Source organism: Peromyscus maniculatus, chromosome 8 (genome assembly GCF_049852395.1).
Source record: "Peromyscus maniculatus bairdii isolate BWxNUB_F1_BW_parent chromosome 8, HU_Pman_BW_mat_3.1, whole genome shotgun sequence".
NCBI lineage: Eukaryota > Metazoa > Chordata > Mammalia > Rodentia > Cricetidae > Peromyscus > Peromyscus maniculatus.
The window spans coordinates 103,721,727-103,735,603 of NC_134859.1; positions in this window are offsets into that span (position 1 = coordinate 103,721,727).

The following is a 13,877-nucleotide window of genomic DNA, read 5'->3' on the forward strand; positions in this document are numbered from 1 at the left end:
TGTAGATCAGGCTGGCCTCAAGCTCAGTGAGATCCTCCATCATCTGCCTCCTGAGTGCTGCGTTTGAAGGCTTATGCCACCACACCTGCCTCTTCTCTCTCTCTCTCTCTCTCTCTCTCTCTCTCTCTCTCTCACACACACACACACACACACACACACACACACACACACACACACAGGGTTTCTCTGTATAGCCATGTCTGTCTTCTAACTTGCTCTGTAGACCAGGCTGGCCTCAAACTCTGAGATCCACCTGTCTCTGCCTCCCAAGTGCTGGGATTAAAGGTGTGCGCCACCACTGCCCCACTGCTTCTTCTCTTTTCAAATAGTCTCTGAAGCCCAGGCTAGCCTGGTCCTCAAAATTTAGCCTATCCTATCCTTGAACTCAAAACAGTCCTTCTGCCTCAGCCTCCTGATTACTGAGAGTACAGGGAGACACCACCATTCAGAAGTCTGATGTCTTTCTTTTTTTGTTTTTCCTTGTTTTAAAGATTTATTATTTTCATGTGTATGTGTATGAGTCCCCATGAATTGTGTGCAGAAGCCCACTGAGGCCAGAAGAGGGCGTTGGGTCATCTGGAACTGGAGTTACAGGCAAGCTGTTGAACTGGTTGATGTGGGTGTTGGGACCAAATCCAGACCCCCTACAAGAGCAATAAGTGCTCTTGAACATTGAGCCGTTTCTCCAGCTCCTGAGAAAAACCTTTTACAGGAATTGAGACTTGTCAGAGAGCCACTGTTAGGCCAGAGGCCACTGGGCTTCTGACCAAACGACAGCTGGGTAGGTCGCAGAAAGCTGATTTCCTAGAACAATTATAATCCCGTTCAAGTTTATCTCAAATTATTTCAACATTTTATCATGAATGTTATTTTTTCCCAGAAGGAGACTATGAATTACAACAGCTAAAAAGCAAAACAATAAAAATATTGCCCTAAGCTAAGTTAGGGAATTTATTTTTTCTATCTCTTCCTTGTTGTTTTTTTTTGTTTTTTTTTTTTGTTGTTTTGTTTTGTTTGTTTTGTCATTGTTTGTTCCTTTTGAAATAAACTGAAGGAGAAAGGGAAGGTTGTAGAGGAAAGGGTGTAATGGGGGAGCTGGGCTCTTCATCCACATGACTCTTGGATGTGTAGGGTCCAAGAGTCAGCATCCTGAACCGGTGAGGCAGCGTGACTTGGCTCATCCTTACCTTTCTGGTGGCAGGATTACTGTTCTAGCTATTAGGATTTATTTTAGTCTTCATGTTTGTCAGGAGAGTCAAAAGGTTTGTAGTTTCAAGATTGGGAAGCTGAGGCAAGAGGACCAAAAAGTACAGGCCAGTTTGGTCTACAAAGTAGAAAAAAATCACAAAATTTCCTTTTCTTTCTACTAAGAGCGTAGATCACCGGGTTGGAGAGACAGACTGGTGGTCAAGAGCATTTCTTGCTCTTCTAGCAGCCTTGAGTTGAGTTCCCAGCATTCAACAATCATCTATAACTCCAGTTCCAGGAGCTCTGATGCCCTCTTCCTGCTTCCATGGGTACTGCACACATGTGGTGAACAGACATATGTACACTCATACACACAAGATAAAATGGAAAAGAAAAGAAGACAGAGTCACAGGCCTGTGACCCCAGGTAAAATAAAAATTAGAGGGGCTGAAGAGATGGCTCAGAGATTAAGAACACTGGCTGTTCTTCCAGAGGTCCTGAGTTCAATTCCCAGCAACCATATGGTGGCTCACAACCATCTGTAATGAGATCTGGCTCCCTCTTCTGACCTGCAGGGATACATGCAAACAGAACACTGTATACATAATAAATAAATAAATTTTTTTAAAAATTTTAAAAAATTAGAAAATGGGATCATATTATAGCTTAGTGTTAAGAGTACTTGCCTACCATGTATAAGGCCCTGAGTTCAAATCTCTAATACCAACAAACCAAACAATAATAAAATTAAGCCTTTTTGTAGTTCTTAGGGCAGTCTCATGGATTCTCCAAACTTTTTTTTCTATTTTTATTTTTATTTTTAGATAGGGTCTCATGTAGCCCAAGTTGGCCTTAGAATTCCCTTTGTAGCCAAAAAATGACTTTCAACTTGGGGTTCTCCAGGTTCCCCTTCCTGAGTGCTAAGGTTACAGGCATGTGTCACCATACCCGATACCCACTTTTTTTTTTTAATGTAGTCTTTTTTTTTTTTAAAGATTTATTTATTTATTATGTATACAGCATGTATGACTTGCAGGCCAGAAGAGGGTATCAGATCTCGTTACAGATGGTTGTGAGCCACCATGTAGGTGCTGGGAATTGAACTCAGGACCTCTGGAAGAGCAGTCAGTGCTCTTAACCTCTGAGCCATCTCTCCAGCCGCCCCCTCCATACCCACTTTTGATTTGTTTTGTTTTTGACACAGGTTCTTGACGTGTGCCTTAGGCTGACCTCAGACTAGCACCCTCCTCTGTCTCCTCAGTGCTGGACTGCAGGCATGCGGCCTCAGCTCAGCGCTTTTCTCACAGTCAGCTTTTAGGGCTGTTGAGAGCGGGCTACTCTATACTCAGCAGGCATAAGGGCCCACGCTGTGGGTATCACTGTATAAATAAAACACTGATTGACCAGTGGCCAGGCAGGAAGTATAGGCGGGACTAACAGAGAGGAGAAAAGAAAGAACAGGAAGGCGGAAGGAGTCACTGCCAGCTGCAGCCATGACAAGCAGCATGTGAAAATACTGGTAAGCCACAGCCATGTGGCAAGGTATAGATTTATAGAAATGGATTAATTTAAGCTATAAGATCAGTTAGCAAGAAGCCTGCCACGGCCATACAGTTTGTAAGCAATATAAGTCTCTGTGTTTACTTGGTTGGGTCTGAGCAGCTGTGGGACTGGCAGGTGACAAAGATTTGTCCTGACTGTGGGCAAGGCAGGGAAACTCTAGCTACAGGCCCAGGCTTTTGTTGGGGAGCTGCGGCCTGTTGGCTGGGCATCGCTTGAACTGAAGAGGTAACGGGGTTAGACTCAGAGGGGGAAGAAAACCTTGGCAAAGCTTCAGGAGACGGCACAGTTCAGGGACTCACTAGTGCTGCAGAGGGCCGTGTGCCCCCACACTAGCTATCCGAGCAGGGAGAATTGTGTAAAGAATTAACTAGGAGCTGGGTGTGTGACAACTCTAATCCCAGGATTTGAGAGGGAGAGGCAGGAAGGAGGATTTTGAGATTGAGGCCAACCCGGGCTACTTAGGTAACGGAAACAGAAAAGGAAATAACCAGAAACGGTTCGAGGAGTTAAAAATGATAGCGGGCACCACTCCCAAGCCTGGAAGACCAAAGGGAATGCTGGGATTCCTACAACATGGAGCCTTGCAGGGGGAAGCCGAGGGAAGCACCACCCAGCGCAGGACTCAGAGGTGCCTGAGACCAGCCCTGGAGCTTCTGATGCTGATCAGGGGGTAGCGTCTGCAAGGGCTGGAAAAATCAGACCTGGACTCAACAGCTGCTAGGGAACTGTGCCAGCTCAGTGAAGGTCTGGGAGCGAGCAGTAAGCAGAACAGACGTAGCCACCCTTCCCCCACACAACAGGTCTTTCCACAACCCCTTTTAGCAGAGTGTGCCCAGAAGCCGTGGGCAGTGGAGCCGTGGGACTGTAGTGGGGCCCACAGAGCTTCAACCACAGCTTCAAGGAGCAGTTTAGCAGGTGGGTATTATGGGCTGCATCGTGTACATCACCCTCAGTATCACCCACCACCCCACCCTGCCGCCCAAATTCCTGCTCGAGTCTTATAACTCCTCATTTTGACCTTATTTGGAAGCAGGGTTGTGAAAGACATTATGAGATCATTAGGTGGCCCTAACTTATTCAGTCATTGATTTCAACTGTTAACTTAATGAGACCTAGAGTCACCTGAGGGGACTCAGACATGCTCAGCAGTTAAGAACAGTGACTTTTCTTCCAGAGGACCAGGGTTCATTTTCAGCGCCTGGTACACACGGTGGCTAACAACTGTTCTTAACTCCAGTCCCGGGTATCTGACGCCCTCTTTTGGCTTCTTCAGGCACTGCATACATGTAGTGCACAAACACACATACAAGCAAAGCACCCATACAGATACATAAAATAAAATAAATACATAAAACTAGAATTACCTGGGGGATGAGTCTCTATGCATGGCTTTAGGGATTACCTTAATTGGTTAATGAGGTGGGAAGCCCCATCCATCGTGGGTGGCATCATTCCCGGGGCTGGGATCCTGGACTGTGTGTAAAATGAGAAAGAAAGCGAGGACAGCATCCATCACTCGCTGCCTTAAAGTTTTTTTGATTTGTTTTGCAAATTTTAAAAACTATGTTTATTTAGTATGTGCGCCATGGAAGTACATGTATGGAACTCGGAGGACAGCTTTTGAGACTCAGGGTCTCATGAGTCTCAAAGGTAACATGAGTCTTGGGGATACAGCTGGGTCATCAGGCTTGGAGACAAGTGCCTTCATCTGCTGGGTGATTTTATCAACCTGCTTCTTTTTTTTTTTTTTAAAAAAAAATGTATTTAGATGTGGGTGAGGTTTCCCCAGCCAAAGCGTTACAGTTGAGCTCTGCTCTGGGAAAAGACGTTACTCCTCTGTTCTGCTCCATTCTGGTGAGAGAAGGTCTCACCCAAACCTCAGCCGAGAGATTTATTGGGAGGGAAGGATCCAGGAGGGTGGCTGCCTCTGCCACGGTGGAAAAAGGCAGCAGCGAACTCAACAGGCACAGGGCGTACACAGGGCTTCTTAGGGGTGGAGGTTTTCCAGGGTGGAGATTTTCAGCGTGCGAATTGGTCAGATTTCAATCCCTGAGCTTAGACAAGCTCGGAGATTGGCTGGTTTTCCTGCTCAGGGATTGGTTGGTTAGGGGCAGAGTGTATTTCTTTGGCTCTGGTTTCAGGACCAAAGTGTGTTTCTTTCATGGACTCTGGTTTCAGGCCAGGGTAGGTTTTGGGGCTGACCCTTTTACCCCACAGTTTGCTACAGTGGCCTTAACAAAGTGATGCTGTGGGTTTGGGAGCTGAGAGAAAATGGTCAGGTATCATTGTGACCCTTGCTTGCCCCAGGGGTATAGTCCGAGTTCCCTTTGGGCCACCAGCTCCAAAGAATGACACAGACTTATTAATTATGAAAGCCTGGCCTTGGCTTAGGCTTGTTCCACTAGTTCTCATGACTTACATTAACCGGCTTCTATTAATTTATGTTTACCATGTGGCTTTTTACCTTTCACTCATCTGTATGTCTGACAATGAGTCTTGTTGGCGTCTCTGGCATAATTCTCTCCACTAGATTCCTCCTCCTCTTCCTCTCTCACCGGAAATCCACCTCTCCTCCCTGCCTAGCCATTGGCCATTCAGCTCTTTTTCACAACAATCAGAGCAACACATCTTCACACAGGTACAAATATCCCACCACACAGGATGTGTGGGAGTGAACTGGGGCCCCACAGAGGGTACTGCGGAAACAGCCCTGGTGGACAGACTATCGAAAGTGTTGCCAATTCCCAGGTGCCCACTAAACCCCAGACTATTATCCCACAGTGGGAGAAGACACAGCCCCCAAAAGAACATGCCTGAGGTTAAAGGTCCTCCCCTTTGGGCAAACGGTGGCTTCTCAGGTTCGTCTGTGGCCGTGATAAAACACCCTACATGAGCCAAGTTAAGTGAGAAAGGGTACCGTACACAACAGAGTACAAGCCAAGGGCTGGAGAGATGGCTCCGCGGATAAGAGTATCTGTTGTTCTTGGAGTGGACCTGAGTTCAATTCCCAGCACCCCATCAGGCAGCTCACAACTGTTTGTAACTCCAGCTCACTCTGACCTCCTTCTACATAGACATCCACAAGTACCCAGGAATGACAGGGAAGTGACGTACATGACAACGGCAGGACAGTCAAGTGATGGCTTGAAGCAACCGGTCACATCACGTCCCCAGTCAGCAAGCAGAGGGTGACGAGTACAAGCTAGCGCTCAGTGCACGTTCTCTACTTTTATACAGTTCGGGGAAAAATACCAAAACGGATACCCCTCCACCCACATTGGGATCAAACCCTAGGATTTGTGTATACAAGGCCAGCCCTTTACACTCCTAACCCACAAAGTAGAGTCTTTTTTTTTCAAGTTTATGTATGTATGTATGTATGTATGTATGTATGTATATGAGTGCTCTGTCTGCATGTACAACTTTATGCTAGCAGAGGGCATCAGATCCTATTATAGATGGTTGTGAGCCACCATGTGGTTGCTGGGAATTGAACTCAGGACCTCCGGAAGAGCGGCCAGTACTCTCTTAACTGCTGAGCCATCTCTCCAGCCCCCAAAATGGACTCTTTTAAAAGCAGGGTTTTTTTGTTTGTTTGGTTTTGGTTTTGAGACAGGGTTTCTCTGTGTAGTTTTGGAGCCTGCCCTGATCTCGCTCTATATCCCAGGCTGGCCTCGAACTCACAGAGATCCACCTGCCTCTGCCTCCTGAGTGCTGGGATTAAAGGTGTGCACCACCATCACCTGGCTAAAAGCTGATTTTTATTAAATTGGTGTAGCTAGAGTTTTCCTGCCTGGCCCACAGTCAGGACAAATCTTTGTCACACGCCAGTCCCACAGCTGCTCAGACCCAACCAAGTAAACACAGAGACTTATTTTGTTTACAAACTGTATGGCCGTGGCAGGCTTCTTGCTAACTGTTCTTATAGCTTAAATTAATCCATTTCCACAAATCTATACCCTGCCTCGTGGCTTACCGGCATTTTCACATGCTGTTTGTCCTGGCGGCAGCTGGCAGTGACTCCTTCTGCCTTCCTGTTCTTTCTTTTCTCCTGTCTGTTAGTCCCGCCTATACTTTCTGCCTAGCCATGGCCAATCAGGTTTTATTTATTGACCAATCAGAGCAACTTGACATACAGACCATCCCCCAGCACAGCCAAGTGCAGACCATCTCAGACACCTGCACTCAAGCCCGTGGTCCTAATCATCCTCTATGCGGACCTGCTGGGTAAAGCCACGAGGAACCCGAGAACAGGCTCCCACAGGACATAAGAACATCCCACAGCAAATTGGTTTGTTTGGTGTGTGTGTGTGTGTGGTGTGACATTGTGACATTGTGTGCCTGTAGAGTCAGTTCTCTTCTTCTACTGTGTGGAAGGGATTCAGGTGGAGCCATGCCATCTTGCTGGCCAGACTTTTCTCGTATCTGAGGTCTACGGATTTATTCCTTCCTGATCTGATGAAGCTTTTTTCCTAGTCAGTTATCTTTCAAATAAACCAAGAAAAGAAACGAAGCTCTTGGTAAAGCCCCCACCTCCTGCCCTTTGCTGTTGGCCGGGCTGAGGTGAAATGGCAGCTGCCATGTGAGGTGGCAGTGTGGACCTGAGCTATTTCAGGGCAAGGCCTTTTTTGGCCACATGTATTTGAGGAACACCAGGTCCCTGCTTCTTCATCAGAAGGCAGGGCCAGCACATGTTGCAGACTCTTTCTGGTTGCTATGGAGAGGGGCCCCACCCTTGGGCTCCCAGCCTGGATCTCTGTCCTGTTCCAAATCCCCAGACACAGCTTCAGGGTTTGTTCTGAGCGATTCCTGATGGAGGAGTGTTTATGCAAACCTCTGCTGCCCGCTTCCATTTCTGCACCTCCCAAGCCCCAGAAATCCTCCAAAGATGGCTCCAACACCAATACTGAGGAGTCAGGGCAAAGGGAGGAGGGTTGTCACAAATTCAGGTATAGCCTGGGCTACATAGTGAGGTAGTGAGACTCGTGTGTGTGTGTGTGTGTGTGTGTGTGTGTGTGTGTGTGTATGTGTGTGCATATGTGTGTGTGTGTGTCACACAGTTAGGAAATGACTGAAGTAGAACCTTTTAAAATTTATTTTTTATCTATTTATTTGTGGGAATAAATATACATATGCATGTGTTCCTGTGTGTGTGTGTGTGTGTGTGTGTGTGTGTGTGTGTGTGTGTGCATATGTGTGTGTGTGTCACACAGTTAGGAAATGACTGAAGTAGAACCTTTTAAAATTTATTTTTATCTATTTATTTGTGGGAATAAATATACATATGCATGTGTTCCTGTGTGTGTGTGTGTGTGTGTGTGTGTGTGTGTGTGTGTGTGCGCGCAGGAGTGGGAGCTGGTACACATGTGTATTCATATGTCAAGGCCAGGGGTTGACATCAGGTGCTTTCTGAGACAAGGTCTCTCCCTGAGCCCGGAGTTCACTGATTTCGCTAGATAGATTAATTGATCTCAAGCCCTGTGCTGGGATTCCAGGCACTCTCCGGTGCTGGCTTTTCACATGGGTGCTGGGATCCCACCTCAGATTCTAACGTTAGCATAGCAAATGCTTCTCTCTGCAGTCCCTGAACTGAAGCTTTCTAGTTGCACAGTTTTTGGTATTGAGATAAACATGTCCTCTAGTCCCATGAGAAGCAGGCACTATGTGCCTAGTTCAGCTTTCCACTTCCAGAACTCAGAAAGTTCTTCAATACTGGGGACAGGGAAGAAAGTTAAGACAGGAGAGGGAGGGAGGGAGGAAGAGGGGAGGGAGGGAGGGAGGGAGGGAGGGAGGAGACAGGGAAGGGACAAAATTGAAGAGAAGAAAAAAAGCTGTGGATGTAGCTCACTTTGTGTGGCATTCTCGATGAGTTGTTGCCGGTTGTGAGGAGCGGATAAAGTCCTGAGCATTGTGTGTTGCTGACATGGGCACAGCCATGTCAAGGACCATGATGCCTCAGATCCATGGAAACTGGCAAAGCCTTCTTCTCTGGGGAGGCTCATGGAATCCGCAAAGCCTTCCTCTCACTGACGCGAACTACCGACCACAGCTTCCTCCTGGGATGACCACAGCCTGAGACCACACACCTACGGAAACCTCCCGGTGAACGGCCAGACCCGCCTGCTTGTCCAGCGTGTGCGGTAAAGCCACTGCCCCATTCAGAAGATAAACACTTGGAGCTTTTGACGTGCTATTCTTGGTGGTAATCTCTATCAGAGCACATGGCCCACCTGATCTCAGCTTTTCTGTGGGTGCGTCTGTGTGTCTGTCCTTCCTTCATTCCCTCATTGCCCTAGGACCAAGCCACAAAGGACTCAGTGTCCCAAAGTATTTACATACTTGGTCCAAGGTTGGTGGTGCCATTTGGGCAGTGTAAGAGGTGTGGCCTTGCTGGAAGTATGCCCCTGAAGGTGCCCTTTGAGAGTTCGAAGCTTCACACTATTCCCAGTTTGCTGTCTGCTTGGTGCATCCAGTTCAGGATGTGAGCTCTCAGCCGGTCCTGCCGCCATGGCTGCCGGCCTGCTATCATGTTTCCCATGGACCCCCACCAGAACTGCAAACCCCAAGTCAACTTTCTTCTGAAATTTCCTTGGTCAGGTTGTTTTATCACGGCAATAGAAAAGTAACTAAGATACTTGGTAGATGTTCGTCTGGCATGCATGAGACCCCAGGTGAAGGGACACTGGCCCATTGGAGCACATGGCTCTGGCAGGCCTTGCCCTTTTCCCGAATCCCCTCTGCCTTGGTAAAAACCATTAGATTGCATCCCTAAAGCTAGCTCCCAAAGTCTAGTCCCTTTATTTGGAGACTGCCTCCTCCTGAGGCTGACTACCAAGGTCCAGCTATCAAAGTATTGAAGTCCGGCAATCAAAAGGCCCCTTTGGCTCACCTAATTAGCATACCCAATCAAAATATACCACGCCATCCCAGTCCATCCTAACACAAAACTTCCTTTTTCTCGTCTTAAAAATGACCCCTGCAAGGTCATTTGCTGCTGTTTTCTGCCTGAGTCAGAAAGCAGCCACTCTAACTTTTCTTCCCCGATTAATAAAGGATCTCTGGGAAAACAGCTGTTTGGGTGTGGTTTGTGCCTAATCTGGGGTCCGAGAGGGAGCCTCGAACTGCTGTGGGGGGTTGTCTTCACCAGGTTCCATCCAGGCATGGTGGCACACATCTTTACTACTGGTGCTAGGGAGGCAGAGACAGTGATCTCTGTGACTTAAGGCCAGCCTGGACTAAATAACGGCTTCAAAGCCAACTAGGGCTACATAGTGAGACCCTGTTTCAAAATAAAACATTTAAAAAGGGATGAGGCCAGGTAGTGGTGGCACACGCCTTTAATCCCAGCACTCAGGAGGCAGTGACAGGTGGAGTTTGAGGCCAGCTTGGTCTACAGAGTGAGTTCCAGGGAAACGCTATCTAGAAAAAATCCACTAAGCGAGGGGTGGGGTGGGGGGCTGGGTAAGGAAAGGACATAAAGTATCAAAGACTATTCCTTGCCAGGCTCAATGCAGGTTCTACATAATGCTGAATCTGTGATGTCACGGGCTGTCCCTAGCCGACTCTAAGCGTGCTAGGGAAGGACAGTGAGCCTCTGCAGTCTAAGCCTACAATCTCTTGTCTGTCTGTCTGTCTTTTCATTTTATGGGTATGGGTGTTTGGCCTGCATGTATGTCTGTGTATCACATGTGTGCAGCACCTGAGGAGGCCAGAAGAGGGCGTCAGATCCCTGGAATTGGAGTTACTGTGGTGAGCCACAGTGTAGGTCCTGGGAGTTGAACCTGTATCCTCGCCCCCAAGTACAGCAAGTTCTCTCTCTCTCTCTCTCTCTCTCTCTCTCTCTCTCTCTCTCTCTCTCTCTCTCTCTCTCTCTCTCTCTCCCTCCCTCCCTCCCTCCCTCCCTCCCTCCCTCCCTCCCTCCCTCCCTCCCTCCCTCTCTCTCTCTTTTGAGACAGGGTTTCTCTGTTTAGTTTTGGTACAGTTCCTGGAACTCACTCTCTAGACCAAGCTGCCCTCGAACTCACAGAGATCCGCCTGGCTCTGCCTCCCAAGTGCTGGGATAAAAGGCATGCGCCATCTCTCAGTCCTCTTTGTTTGTTTGTTTGTTTGTTTGCCAGTGCTAGGGATGGAATCTCTGACCTCCTACATGTAGGTAAACGTTCTGCCTCTGAGCCACTTCCTGGGGCCCTGTCCTGCGGGTCTCGGGCATCCACCAAAAGATGGGGTTGTACGGAAGGGTGCGGCCTTAGCTTCCAGATTCTTCTTACCGTTGCCACCGAATGTGCTGGCTGTAGGATTGGATGGGACAGTGACTCTGCAACTTAAGTTATTTTCCATCCTGGGCCCCCAAACAAGCTCCAGTCCTGCGGTGCCCTCTGCAAACCTCAGCCGCACCCAGCTCAGCCGGTCTTCCCGCCAGGCCCTACAGCTTAGCCACAGGCTCTGCGCAGACTCACAGGCTCCGTCCGGGAGGAGGGGCAGCAAGCGTGCCCTGGAAAAGGGCAAGAGCAGGGCCGCGGGCCTCTTCCCTCCCGGAGCGCCGGGACCCGGCAGTGTGCGGCTGCCAAGAGCCAGTGAGGAGGCACAAGTCCGTTCTCAGCCAGTTGTTTGCGCTCTGGGGCTTATTTTCCCACAGAGACAAAGCTCAAGTGGAGCTTGGCTCCTTGCCTGGCTCCAGGGAACTGTTATTGAGTTCACAGCTACAGCCTCAAACCTTCACCCCTCCACATTGTCTGGGACTGGCTGGGGCTCTAATGGGAGCCTCTGAGACCACAGACCCACAGGCACCTCTGCCCAGGCTCTGGGGCTGTGGGAACTGGGGCCCACAGAGAACACAGTTCAAGCTCCCCACCCCCTCCTTTTGGGGGTGTTAATTCAGGGCTTCTTGTCTCTAAGGCGCTTCATCCCGAGAACTACTCACCAAAGCCATGGGGTAGAGAGAGTGTCCTGAATAGAGGAATCCTGGGCTACCATCTAAATACTCAGGCTTTCTCATTTATAGACGGTAAGGGGGCCAGATCCATAATTCTCTAGCTTTTCCTCTTTCTAACATTTTCTCACGGTGGTGTATGCCTAGAGCCCCAGTACTTAGGAGTCAGAGGCAGGAGAATTGCGGGGACTGGAGGCCGACTTGGGCTACATAGCGCATTCCAAAGACAATGTGGGCTGCAGAGTGAGACCTTGTCTTCAAAAGAAAAAAAAGTTTTTAAAGAATCTTTTGTTTTGTTTAAGATAGGAGCTCACACTGTAGCCCAGGCTGGCCCAGGCACCTGAATATCCAGCATCTTGAGTGCACAATTCCAGGTATGAGCTACCCTGGGCTTCAAGCAGGTTTGACTAAAACCGATTAAAGCGTTGGTAAAGCTGGTGAAGGGATAGACCCCCCTCACACTGCCTATGTGGCAGTGGTGGCCACACCATGTGGCTGTATTTCTTCCTACCTCTTCCTTGAGGAGTGCTGGGGGGGGGGGAGAGTCACAGGGCTAGACACACCCACCCCTACACAAGTACCCAACCAGACAGACATGTACACATACAGGTACACACAACATACATGCATGCATGCATACATACATGTCGACAGACACTAACTCACCCTAGCATTAGCTTAAAGTCTTGGAAAGAACTGTGCATAACATTCCAGACTGGATGGGGGTGTGTGGTCTGAACCCAGGGGCTTCTCAGCTCCCTCTGCAGCCATGGGCAAGCGGACACCACTCTCTTCTCCATTTTGAGCTGTAAAGCTGTATCAGGTAGACTTGGGATAATGATTTATCATCATTATTATTTCTTTCCCTTTTTTACACCTATTTATTTATGTGTGTGTGGAAATCAAGAGAACAGCGTGCAGGGGTTGATTCTCTTCTACCATGTAGTTTCTGGAAATCAAACTCAGACCATGGGGTGACAGCATTTACCAGCTGAGCTGTCTCGTCGCTTGAGACAGTCTTCGGAAACTCAAAGTCACTCTACAAGCAAGACACGTATGAGTGGCTGAAACCATAGCCATGAACGGTGGAGCCGGATCCCAGTAGGGAAGCGCTAGGCCTATGAGGCCCTTGGCTGCCATACTTACATTTGGGGGCATGCCAGGGCTTCCTGCACTCAGGGAGCAGAGGGTGGCAGCAGCAAAGCACGCCGAGCTGGGTGAGGAGAGGAGACAGCCCAGGTGGCCTAGGGATGCCGGGGCTCTGAGGAAGATGCAGGTGAGAAGAGACTCTGGGAAGCCCAAGCTGGCCCACTGTGGGAGACGGTGGAACAGCCTCCTCACAGCCCCGAGGTTGGATGTACTGGGACTGTGGGACCTGTGGCTGCCATGGGAACAGGGCTAAGAACTCAAAGCAGCAGGAGCAGGGAGGCCCCACCGGGAAAAAACACATCCTGGTTGCTGGGGCCAGGCAGGCTCCGTGGGAGGGGTTATTTTTAGCAGTTTAGGCGGCTGGGGCTGGACTTGTATGGCCTTGCTGTCTGGCTGCATAGCACACCCATTGTCCTGTCTGACCTTGCATCGCTGTTAGGAGGCCTCTCTGTCTGCCCCTTGCCCTCTGGGGTGCACCCGGGCTACAAAGAACCTAGAGAGGGAGCTGGCCTGGAAACACAGCCGCTCTGCATAGCCCAGGTTATCCCAGACAGGGAGAGAGTTTCTGGGGTGGTGGAGGTCACTGGGTCTTCCTGGACACCAGCCAGAGGCTCTCCTCCTGAGGCACAGGGCCAGAGGTTCCCAGAGACCTGGAGCAGGGCTATGATGGGTGCAGAAATGTGAGGACCCAGAGGACATAGACCCTTTTATTGCAGGTGTCCTTTCATTCCAGTCACACCCTGGGTGGTCTCTGCAGGGGCTGAGGGGTGTGTGTGTGTGTGTGTGTGTGTGTAAGAAGCCCGGTTGTCTTTCCATTTCTCTCGCCCACACCCAGGCATCCGGCTCAGCTCTTGGCTTTGGGTGTGTGACCTCTGTTTAATTCTGGATACAGCACACACAAAGTAGTTCATGTGGCATCACGGATGAAAAACCGTGCAGGGGGTACCCTCCCCGCATCCAAAGCTAACACGAGCAAGGAGGATGACTATGGAGCTGGACTCGGGGAGAAGCCACCTGACCGGCCCTGCCTAGAGCTGGGGTGCTGCTG